Raw genomic sequence first — 11,105 nt, 5'->3', positions numbered from 1 at the left:
TTCAAGTTTTAACTGTTAACTAGGGATGCAAAGTCAGAGAGGAGTATAAGGTCAGCAAAGATTTTAATATGAATTCATCTGTGCTTGATTTTTAAAGCCATAGGAGTTGTCTTGGAACACTTAGTCATATTTAAACAACTCACCAATATTAACATCTGTTCTTTAAAGGGGACATAATTCTTGGGTGCTCAAAATTAAAAAAACCAGAAAATATAAATTTAGTTTATCCTACAAATTTATGCATGTTCTCTCTCTCGATTGTTTATAGTTATGATACTTATCAGTCTTTAATTGTACCATATATATATATATATATATATACACTTTTATTCAATAATGCATTTTGCTGCTATTCATTTCTTGCACGTAAGAAACTGTAATGTAGTTTTTTGAGGAAAAGATAAGATAATGGGACTGTTTCCATCATAAACCTCCCCATTTTTCTAGTATCTTAACTACTTTTCCAGAGCACTTTGACATCTGTTATACCTATAATTTTACTTTTAGAGCCAAGAAGAAATGCTTTGTTTTGGCTTCTTGGGAAATTCTTGATTTATTTTATTTTCTAAAGTAGTGCAAGTTTATTGTGAGCTAAGTCTTTAGTCCCTCTTCCCATCTAATTACTTAAGAATAGACTTGAAGGTTAATCTCATCTAGTACTAGCTCTCTCTTGAGACACAGTCACAGAAGCTAGGAAATGAGCTATTCCAAGTTCCTTCTCTATGAAGTGGTGAACAAATTGGCAGCCTTCTCCCACTTAACAAGTATTAAAATAGTAGGCACTAAATGTTACTCTTTTAGGGTTTTATGAGTAGATGATTCAAAGAGCTATAGAAATGAGTTGATATCCTGTCATGACCTCTTAGACAAAGTAACCTTTCTTTTAGAGTTTTTTTTTTCTCCAGTATGCTTCCGAGAAAGTATAAGTATAAATAATCCCAAATCAATTGTAAATGGTGAAATGCACTGCTTCATTTACAACTTTGATTTAATTTCCCCCTAGTTTCTAACACACACAAGAGAAAAATTTGAGCTGCCTAGTGGATTGCTGACTCAGATTTATTTCCTTCCACAAGCCATAGTATGCACAAGGCAATTCTTAAGTTCTTCTTATTATTATCATAATTGTTATAGTAGTAGTAGTTGTTATTTATAGGTCACAGATTTTTTTAGTAAGTGATTTTATTTTTTTAATAATAGATTTATTTCATACTATTTCAACTGCTTCATCAAATTCTTAAAGCTCTATTATGAGTCTTAGATTAATATACCCTGATGGTAAAACAAACTAATTTTGAAACTAAAATACACATGTTCATCTTATCATATATCATTTCCTTAGCCTTGTACAATTAAAGACTCCAGATTTTTAGGTTCTCCACTAATAAAATTGATATCATTAGCTTTGTATTATGTTCTGCACAGATAGTTAGAAATATGCCTCAGATTTCAATTTTCATCATAGTCAGCAGGTCTGAAAATAAACCATGATTTTCCTTTGGGAAAATATCCTTCCCACCTTTGAAATGATCTTGATGGGATCATCAGTCAAGATGCTCCAAAGTCACCCTGGTTAAGTTCTAGGCACGTGGCAAAATTCAGACCACTCTTGAATTGGGAGTTTAGTGACAGAAAGTCTGAAAATATTTTACTTGGTTCTTTCTAGATACAGGCTATCATGATCTCCTCTAGTTCTTTCAGCTTTTATTTATTTTTTTTAAAAGATTTTATTTATTTATTCATGAGAAATATAGGAGGAGAGAATGAACTAGACATTATACTGGTACTTGTGCTGCCAGGGATTGAACTCAGGACCTAATCCTTAAGAGTCCAGTGCTTTATCCACTGCACAACCTCCTGGACCACTCTTAATTTTTTATACATGAGTTTCACTGGGGCTTATTGTTTGCAGGATTCCAGCACACTTAGTGGACTCCTTTTCATTTCAATTTTTCAGGTAGAGAGTAGTAGACAAAGAGGGCCAGGTGTTGGTGCATTTAGTTACAGTGTTCAAGGACCTGGGTTCAAGCATCTGGTCCCCACCTACAGAAGGAAAGCTTTGCAAGTGGTGAAGCAGGGCTGCAATGTCTCTCTGTCTCTTTCCCTCTCTATCTCTTCATTCCTTTTGACCTTTGGCATTCTCTATCCAATAGATAAATAAACAAAAAAGACAGTAAAAAATTAAGACAAAGAGAGATGGAATGAAAAGGAGAAAAAACAGCACAACACTACTCCAGTACTTGTGAAGCTTCCTTATTGCAAGGTACTCCCATACCCAGGTTCAAGCCCTCAGTCCACACCTGCAGGAGTTAAGCCTTGCAAGTGGTGAAGCAGTGCTGCAGTTGTCTCTCTATGCCCTCCCCAACCTCTTGATTTCTGACTGTCTCTATCCAACAGTACAGATAATTTTAAAAATTATATATATGAATGAGGAATTGTGGAGCTAGAGAAAAGATAATTCAAGCTCTAAAGCTATTATAGATCCGATTTATTTTGCAAAGCCAGTGTTATTATTAAAGAACATTCTATTAAATCCTCATGAGAGAGCCAGGATATCTTACCAAATATCAGTCTCGTAGGGATGCTTTACATTTCTTGACACATTGATTTGAGTTTATTATTTATACTTTCTGAATTTATCTGATTACACAGGCTCCTTTTTGATGAAGGGAAAATAGCATTTTCCACAACGGGAAATATTTCCTCTGCTAAACTCTGCTGCATCACTGAAGCTACAATGTCCACAAAGTTGGAGGTATTATTGTTCATTCCATTTGGCAACGACAGGGATGGAAGAACAGTAGCATGAAGCTTTCAGATATTCTCCCCAAATAAATTCTTGCCAATTTAGGTATTGACAAAGAGATATGCTATCACTTTTAGGACTGTATAAAATATTCCAATCTTCATTTCAATCAGTGTGTTCATTAACTTAAGAGCATTTGGAAATCATGGCAATAATGATGGGAAACTGGCTTCCAATAAATTAAAAGGTGGTAATAGTATATTTAGCATTTTATTTTGATATGCTTATCTCCAAAAAAGAAAATCAGATTGATAGAGTATGCACTGAATTTTTTTTATTCATCACCTGTATATGTTTTTGTTAATACAATGAAATCAAGAAACAGATGACATAGTTGTCTAATTTCCTTTAAATAAAAATACACACAAAAGCAGAATTTTCTAAAATATTTCTAAACACTACATAAATATATATGTACATATAAATAGTTCTAAAAATATGAGTTCTGCAAGATTATGGAATGGTAGAGTCAGCAATGTAAGTCAATTGCATTTTAAAAAATATTTTATTTAGTTTATTATTTTAATGAGAAAGTGTAAGTACAGAGGGAGGGAGAGAGAGAGAGAGAGAGGGAGAGAAAGAGAGAGAGAGAGGAGAGAAGAGGAGAGAGGCCAGAACACTGCTCAGTTATGGCTTATGGTGGGGCTGGGGATTGAACCTGAGACCTCAGAGCCTCAGGCTTGAGACTCCCCAGCCCAGTCAATTACATTTTTATATACTAACAATAACTATGTAGAAACAATCGAAATAGCAATAGCATTTGTAACTGAAACTGACTCTCTGTATCCAGCATTTTGTTGGCCTCCTCTGAGCCTCTTGAGCAGGCCTAAACTTTGGTTTAACTTCAGCAAAGAATCCTGCTGTCAGTTTAGCATGACTCCTCCAAACTCTAAAGTCTGTTCACACTTGATATCTGATAGGTTTTTCATCTCTCATTACCGATGTGTATGTTCTTGTCCTGACTTTAGTGAAAATTCTGGAACTCAACTTAGCAAGACTCCTCTGGTTCTTGATCTTTTCTCTTAATTATTGTTTACACACTGGCTTCCTTTTTCTGAATATTTGTTATAAATTCCCACTTGTTCTTTCTTTTTTCATTATCTTTATTTGTTGGATAGAGATAGCATAGAGAGACACCTGCTGCACTGCTTCACCACCCACAAAGCTTTCCCCCTACAAATGGGAACTGCGAATTTGAACTCTGGTCTATGGCATTGTAACATGTGTGCTCAACCAGGTGTACCACCATCCACCCACCCACCCCCACCTTGTTTATTCTTTCATTTGGTATCTTTCTCTCCTATTACAAAATAAGAGATCTTACAACAACAGTCCAAGATGGAGTCTTCCTTATCATTTTAATAAGTTTTATTTTATACAATCATTCCAAAGAAAACTAAATGCTTAGCAATATACCTTTAAAAATAAGGATGGGGGAGTCAGGCTGTAGCACAGCGGGTTAAGTGCAGGTGGCGCAAAGCACAAGGACTGGCATAAGGATCCCGGTTCGAACCCTGGCTCCCCACCTGCAGGGGGAGTCGCTTCACAGGCGGTGAAGCAGGTCTGCAGGTGTCTATCTTTCTCTCCTCCTCTCTGTCTTCCCCTCCTCTCTCCATTTCTCTCTGTCCTATCCAACAACAACAATAACTACAACAATAAAACAACAAGGGCAACAAAAGGGAATAAATAAAATAAATATTAAAAAAAATAAGGATAGGATCCATAATTTGAAATTTGAATTTTAATATGACTCTGAGAAAATGATTTGTTACATGTTTAGAAAAATCTTTCTACATTCTCTTGTATTTCTTGGAGGGAAAGAGACGTTAATTTTACTTATAGACAACCTATAAACTTAATCAGAACATATTTATTTTACTAAACATCTTAAGTAGAAATAATAAGTAATCCACAGCCTCTCTTTCCTTTCAGCTCCCATTTCCCTCAGTATAAAATAATCTGATTTACACAAAGTTGTTTTAAATCTAGCTACAGATTTGGTAGTTTTGGCAAACCTCTTGGCAAGAAGTTATCATTGTCATTTGACCCTGAAGAAAAGAATAATGAACTAAATCAATATTGGAATAATCTTTCTATTTTAATAAAGGTGGCTTCACTACTAGGACAGTGTATTTTCATTTCTCAATAAAATACGAATCCTTTAAATTTTTCTAAAGCAACCTTAAAGGAGCAGAAATTTTAGATTTGAGTTCAAAATTTTAATTCTCAATTAAATAGTGTCATGTGAAAATTAGTTGAGTTCTGTTTCCTCACCAGTAGAATTAGAATAATTATTTTTAAGGTGCTTATCATCACAAGTGTACAAATAAAGGGCTCAATAAATGGAAGCTATCATTTTCATATGAAATTAACTCTGTCAGGTATTGACTAAATAATTAATAAATCTTTAAAATTAAGTTTGATCCAAAAAGAAAATTTCTGGTTTAAGTACAATGGTAATTCAGAATACAACTGAACAAATATATATGGTTGTGGCGCAAAGAGCAAGAACCGGCATAAGGATCCTGGTTCGAGTCCCCAGCTCCCCACCTGCAGGGGAGTTCCTTCACAGGCAGAGAAGCAGGTCTTCAGGTGTGTCTATCTTTCTCTCCCATCTCTGTCTTCCCCTCCTCTCTCAATTTCTCTCTGTCCTATCCAACAATGACAACAACAATAATAACTACAACAATAAAAAACAACAAGGGCAACAAAAGGGAATAAATAAATAAATATAAAAAAAAATAAAACACATACTTACCTGGCAGGCGAGATACCCTGATCACAGAGGTGGTTTTCACAGGGCGAGGCTTATCCATTGCACTCTGGATGTGCTGATCACTGCGATTTTCCCAAATGTGGAAACTTGACTGCATAATTTGTGGTAGTGGGGGACTGTGTTCCCACTCTCCCCTGAAAAAAAAAGGGAATTAAAAAAATAAATAAATAAAACATTCACTTTCGTCCTTTGAGGACATAATTAGTTCAATGTGATATTAAGGTTACTGCATTTAATTACATTTTATTACATGAAAGTTTGTAAGTACACAATATAAAGTTGAGTAACAAACATTAAAACTACACTTATGGGGCCAGGCAGTGGCGCACCTGTTTAAGCACACAAATTACTATGTGTAAGGACTCAAGTTCAAGCCACCACCCAGGTGGAAAGTTTTCTGAGTGGTGAAACAGGGTTGTAGGTGTTTCTCTGTATCTCTTCCTCTTGATCTTTCTTTCCTCCGTCAATACATTAAAGAAAAATTATTTGCCCAGTGGTGGTACACATGGTTGAATGCACGTGTTACTATGTGCAAGGAACTGAGTTCAAGCCCCCAGTTCCCATCTGTTAGGGGAAAACCTTGTGAATGGTGAAGCATTGTTGCAGGTGTCTCTTTGTCTCTCTTCATCTCTATCACCTCCTTCCCTCTTGATTCCTGGCTGTCTGTATCCAATAAATAAATAAATAATGATAATAAAAATTAAATAAAAAGACTGATTATCTCTTCAAAGAATGCTGCTATTATTCTTGTCCTTACTTGCTATTTCAAAATGCTTGATATTAAGAGGAAAAGAGTATATAATTGGTTCTTATTACCAAGAGATCTTAACAGAGATTCCATACTTGAACCTGAGATACTATTCCTATCCTCAGAGCACTCTAAGAGCCTGATTTGCTACCAGTAGCATCCAAATTGAAAAAAAAAAGTAAAAATAAATATTTTATAAGAAAATTTTAGTTTTTCCACTTGAAAAAAATCTTCAAACTGGTAATTTAGGAGAACTGAAAAGCACACAAGGAATGTTTTATTTTGAGGTAGATACATGTTTTTTTCTCCACCATATTGAGGATGAAATTGCTTCATATTTTTTAGAGGATTTATACACCTATTAAAGACTAGATTCTTTCTGAGATGACAAATATCTGTTATTATGGGAGACCCACAACCTCATAGAAATTTTTAGAACTCTTAGTTGGTAGAAAGATTTTCTTTTTATTGTGTTCAGAATTTTTTTCTGTATAAATCTTTATTCATTGGTCCTGATTTTTGTTTTTATGTCCTACCAGGAATATATCTAGTATCTTTTCCACATGGTATCCCAGGAGAGCAAGTGAATTACAGTATCTGTCCTAGTTGGACCATAAGAGGGAAGCATAATTTGTAAGGGCTGTAACATAACATTCCATACAACAAAACCATGTTTTGTTGAACTGTAATTTGCCAGAAATAAGTTAAAGCTATTGTTTATAGTTGTTGTTAACTGAAAAACAAGAGTAAAATTCCTGCTTCAGTCTGCAAGGACTGCCATAGCTAAAATACGACAAATTGGTTAGCTTAATCAGCAAAAATGTGTTGCTTTACAGTTTGACAGACTAAATGTTGAAAGACTAATATGTTTCAACCTTCACTCCTGGATTCTTGTAACTTGATGTCAATCTTTTACACTTCTGGACCTGTAAACACACCACCTGCAACTTCTATGTTTTTGTTCATGTGATATTTTCTCTTTGTGGGTCTGTCCTATGTACAAGTTCCCCCACCCCTAATTTTTTTTTGTCAGCTCTCAGGCTTCTCACTTTGAACACTATGAGGTAGAAAGAGAGAATCAGGAAAAAATTAGAGAGGGAAAGACACCACAGCACCAAGTCCCTCCCCCCTCATTATGACAGGGATCAGGTTTGCACTGGTATCAAACAAAAGGAAAAGCAAGCACCCGCCCAAGAAAGCTGCTCTAAGCCCGAAGTGTCTCCTTTTTTTTTTTTTTTTTTAAATATTTCTCAAAGTCTTTTTTTTTCTTTTTTTTTGTCCACCAGGGTTATCTCTGGTGCTCGATGCTTACACTATGAATCCACTGCTCCTGGAGGCCACCCCCCCTTTTTTGTTGCCCTTGTTGTTGTTGTTATTGGATAGAACAGAGAGAAATCTCGGGAGGAAGGGAAGACAGAGAGGGAAAGAGATAAACAGACACCGGCAGACCTGCTTCACCACTTGTAAAGCAACCATCTGCCAGGGGAGGAAGCCAGGGTTTGGAACCAAGGTATCTGTTCACTGGTCCTTGTGCTTTGCACCTTGTGCGCTTAACCCACCCAGCCCCCAGAGAGTCTTCCTTTTCAGAGACACTATCCACAATGAATAAGGCCTCTATGCAATGATTTCATATCAACTTGGTCATCAAAAGGAAAAAAAAACCACTATTTCTAAGTAAGATCAAATTTTGAGATACTAGGGATTGAGGCATTAGCAAATGAATTTTAGCAAAATGCAATACAATTTGTAATGACAGTCAAAGTTACAGACTAACAAAAATTATTTTAGATTTATTTTGATTTTTTAAAAAATATATATTCTATTTACTTTATCAAATAGAGATGGAGATAAACTGAGATGGACAGAGGCAATAAAAAAGAAGAGATGTCTCTTCAGCACTAATTCACAGCTTGTGAAATTTTCCTCTCCGGGTGTAGACCAACAACTTAAACCTAGGTCCTTGTACATTGTAACATGTGCACTCTACTGGGTATGCCTCCACTGACCCTGGAAAGTTTTAAATACTCAAATTTAATTTTCCTTTTCATGAGTTAACAATGATGATGGTATTTAACCTCACAGAGTTGTGGTGAAATCCACCACATTAGTGTGGGCAGAGTGCTAAATAAATGTTTAACTAGTACTACTAGCAGATATATTTAACAAATACTTTCTACCATAGATACCATAACTCCAATATAGCTAAAAGTCATTTGTGTGAGGCAAAAATCTCTAAATAGCTGTATTTGGCTACAGAATATAAACATATTATCTCACCAGAGCTACTAGATGCCTATCTTTCAAATAAAAGATTAGCATTCAAGGAGAGGACTTAAGAAGGGAGGTTTTATGCTAAGAAAGTGTGAAAATCTGTGATACATGTAGATTATGATGCAAACTTGTAACTCACCTATCCAAGCCATGTGACATATGTTAATTGTAAGGACTCACTTCTATGGATATCTATCTTGCTAATTGCCACACAGGAAATATTTTATTTTTGTAGCTTAATTTCTAGGGTAACAGCTCAAGTACTTATAGTATTGATAGTCACTCTATAATGTGTAATGTATTTCTCATTAATACTTCTCCAGTCATTATCTACATTGACAAGTCTTTTAAAACAACATTAAAAAATACTGTAGAGACAAAACATGATTCTCTTGTCATTATGTTTATTAGCACTTGAAAGCTAATTTTCATAGTTCCCTGCAGATATGTCACAACAAATCCACTGTGTTCTTTGGCTTGTTGAAAATGTCGTATGTTTATGATAATGAAAGTGAGTATACTAGTGAAAAATAATTTGTGTGAGTAGAAGAGAGGTCATAGAATAAGGAAATGAATAAACAGATAACAGACTGAGAGATTTACTGTGAGATAATGGATTAAGTCAATTGAGGACAGTGAGATAGTTCAATAAATACCCCTAAGATGGCCATCAGGAAGAGCTGACTGTAAATTTCAGCAGTCACAGATGCTGTAGCCTACAAATAGAATTTGTTTTCCCTTCAAGAAATGCCAATTCATAATGTCTTTCAATGGATAAAATCAGATTCATTCAGATCTTAAAAATAATCCACTTTATATAAATTCTGCTTATTGTATGTATGAATCACATTCAAAAAACACCTTTATAACAACACATGAAGTGTTATTTGATTGAATAACTCTATAAAGTAGCCTAGACAAGCTAGTACATTCCAGTAGCCATCTCAAGAGTCTCAGTCTTGCTCTACACATGTCATGTTCAGAGAGATTCTTGACTTTTTTTTTTACCTTCAACACTAAGAGTACTGAGAAATGTCTTCCAAGGACAAAGGAAGTGGAAATATCATATGTAGCATTTTCTAAACCCAATCTAGTAACAAATATGTATATATTAGTAACATAAAGTCAACTCTGATATCATAATAGAGTTTGAAAGTACTGTACTGTTAATAAAAATGCTATTACATCATCATGCAAACAAATTCTCTAGAGAATGTAACATATGCTCCTTACATTTTCCTAGTAGTCAACTTTTCAATCATATTAAACAATATAGTAATTTTATCTCACTAGAAATGCAGTGTCAACAGATACCTGAGGGGGGGTACATTTTTTTTCTCCTTGGAAATTTAAGTCATTCAAATGAGTTTATAGCTGCACCAGCTACATAATGCATGTAGTTAGAATAGCTTAGTGAAAATTGTCTTGTCAGAAGAGAAATGTCACTACCTAACTACTCCATTTGACTATTTAGGAAAACACTATTTAGGAAAACACTTGAAAGTCAAATATTCTAATTCTTTGTTTTTGCAAAGAGTTCACTTAGAGTAACCTCCTAGACTAAATAAATTGCAATTAGCCTTCCTTGTGCATTTGTTTCCAGATGTCAATTCTGTAACCTTTACACCCCATATTTCCCATGGAACAAGGTCATGTTTCTCATGTTTGCTTTTTTAATTACAAATGTTAAAAATCTATCTTTAATTTTTTTATTTATAAAAAGGAAACATTGATAAAACCATTGGATAAGAGGGATACAATTCCACACAATTCCCACCACCAGAACTCCATATCCCATCCCCTCCCTTTGACCCTCTAGCATTATGGACCCAAGGTCATTGTGGGATGCAGAAAGTGGAAGGTCTGGCTTCTGGAATTGTTTCCCTGCTGAATATGGGTGTTGACAGGTCTATACTCCCATCCTGCCTCTCTTTTCCCTAGTGGGGCAGGGCTCTGGGAAAGCAGGGCTCCAGGACACATTGGTGTGGTTGTCTGTCCAGGGAATTCTTGTTGGCATCATGGTAGCATTTGGAACCTGGTGGCTGAAAAGAGAGTTAATATATAAAGCCAAACAAGTTGTTGACTGATCATGAACCTAAAGGCTGGAATAGTTCAGATGAAGAGTTGGGGGGGGGGGTGTCTCCACTTAGTAGATAGCCAGTAGGCCTATTTTATATTCCAAAGGGCCCGTGATCTATACTTTTAATTCATTTTTGTCATCACCAGAACTTCACTGGGTGGCTGACATTTTCATATATATATATAATTTAGTCCCTTTTCATTGCCCTTGTTGTTTTATTGTTGTTGTTGTTGGATAGGACAGAGAGAAATGGAGAGAAGAGGGAAAGACACAGAGGGGGAGAGAAAGACAGACACCTGCAGACCTGCTTCACTGCTTGTGAAGTGACTCCCCTGCAGGTGGGGAGCCGGGGGCTCGAACTGGGATCTTTATGCTGGTCCTTGTGCTTTGTGCCACCTGCATTTAACCTGCTGTGCTACCGCCC

At 35.6% G+C, this 11,105-nt stretch overlaps 1 non-coding gene across 1 annotated transcript; it reads left to right on the top strand.

The window, feature by feature from the left end:
• Window positions 1–5,556: 5,556 nt before the first annotated feature.
• Window positions 5,557–5,719, top strand: LOC132539549 (U1 spliceosomal RNA). Its single transcript, XR_009550906.1, has one exon. It is a non-coding gene; the product is annotated as a U1 spliceosomal RNA (small nuclear RNA).
• Window positions 5,720–11,105: the final 5,386 nt, after the last annotated feature.

This window comes from Erinaceus europaeus, chromosome 7 (assembly GCF_950295315.1).
Source record: "Erinaceus europaeus chromosome 7, mEriEur2.1, whole genome shotgun sequence".
Lineage (NCBI taxonomy): Eukaryota > Metazoa > Chordata > Mammalia > Eulipotyphla > Erinaceidae > Erinaceus > Erinaceus europaeus.
The sequence above is the reverse complement of the archived record's forward strand: the minus strand, read 5'-3'. Positions and strand labels throughout refer to the sequence as shown.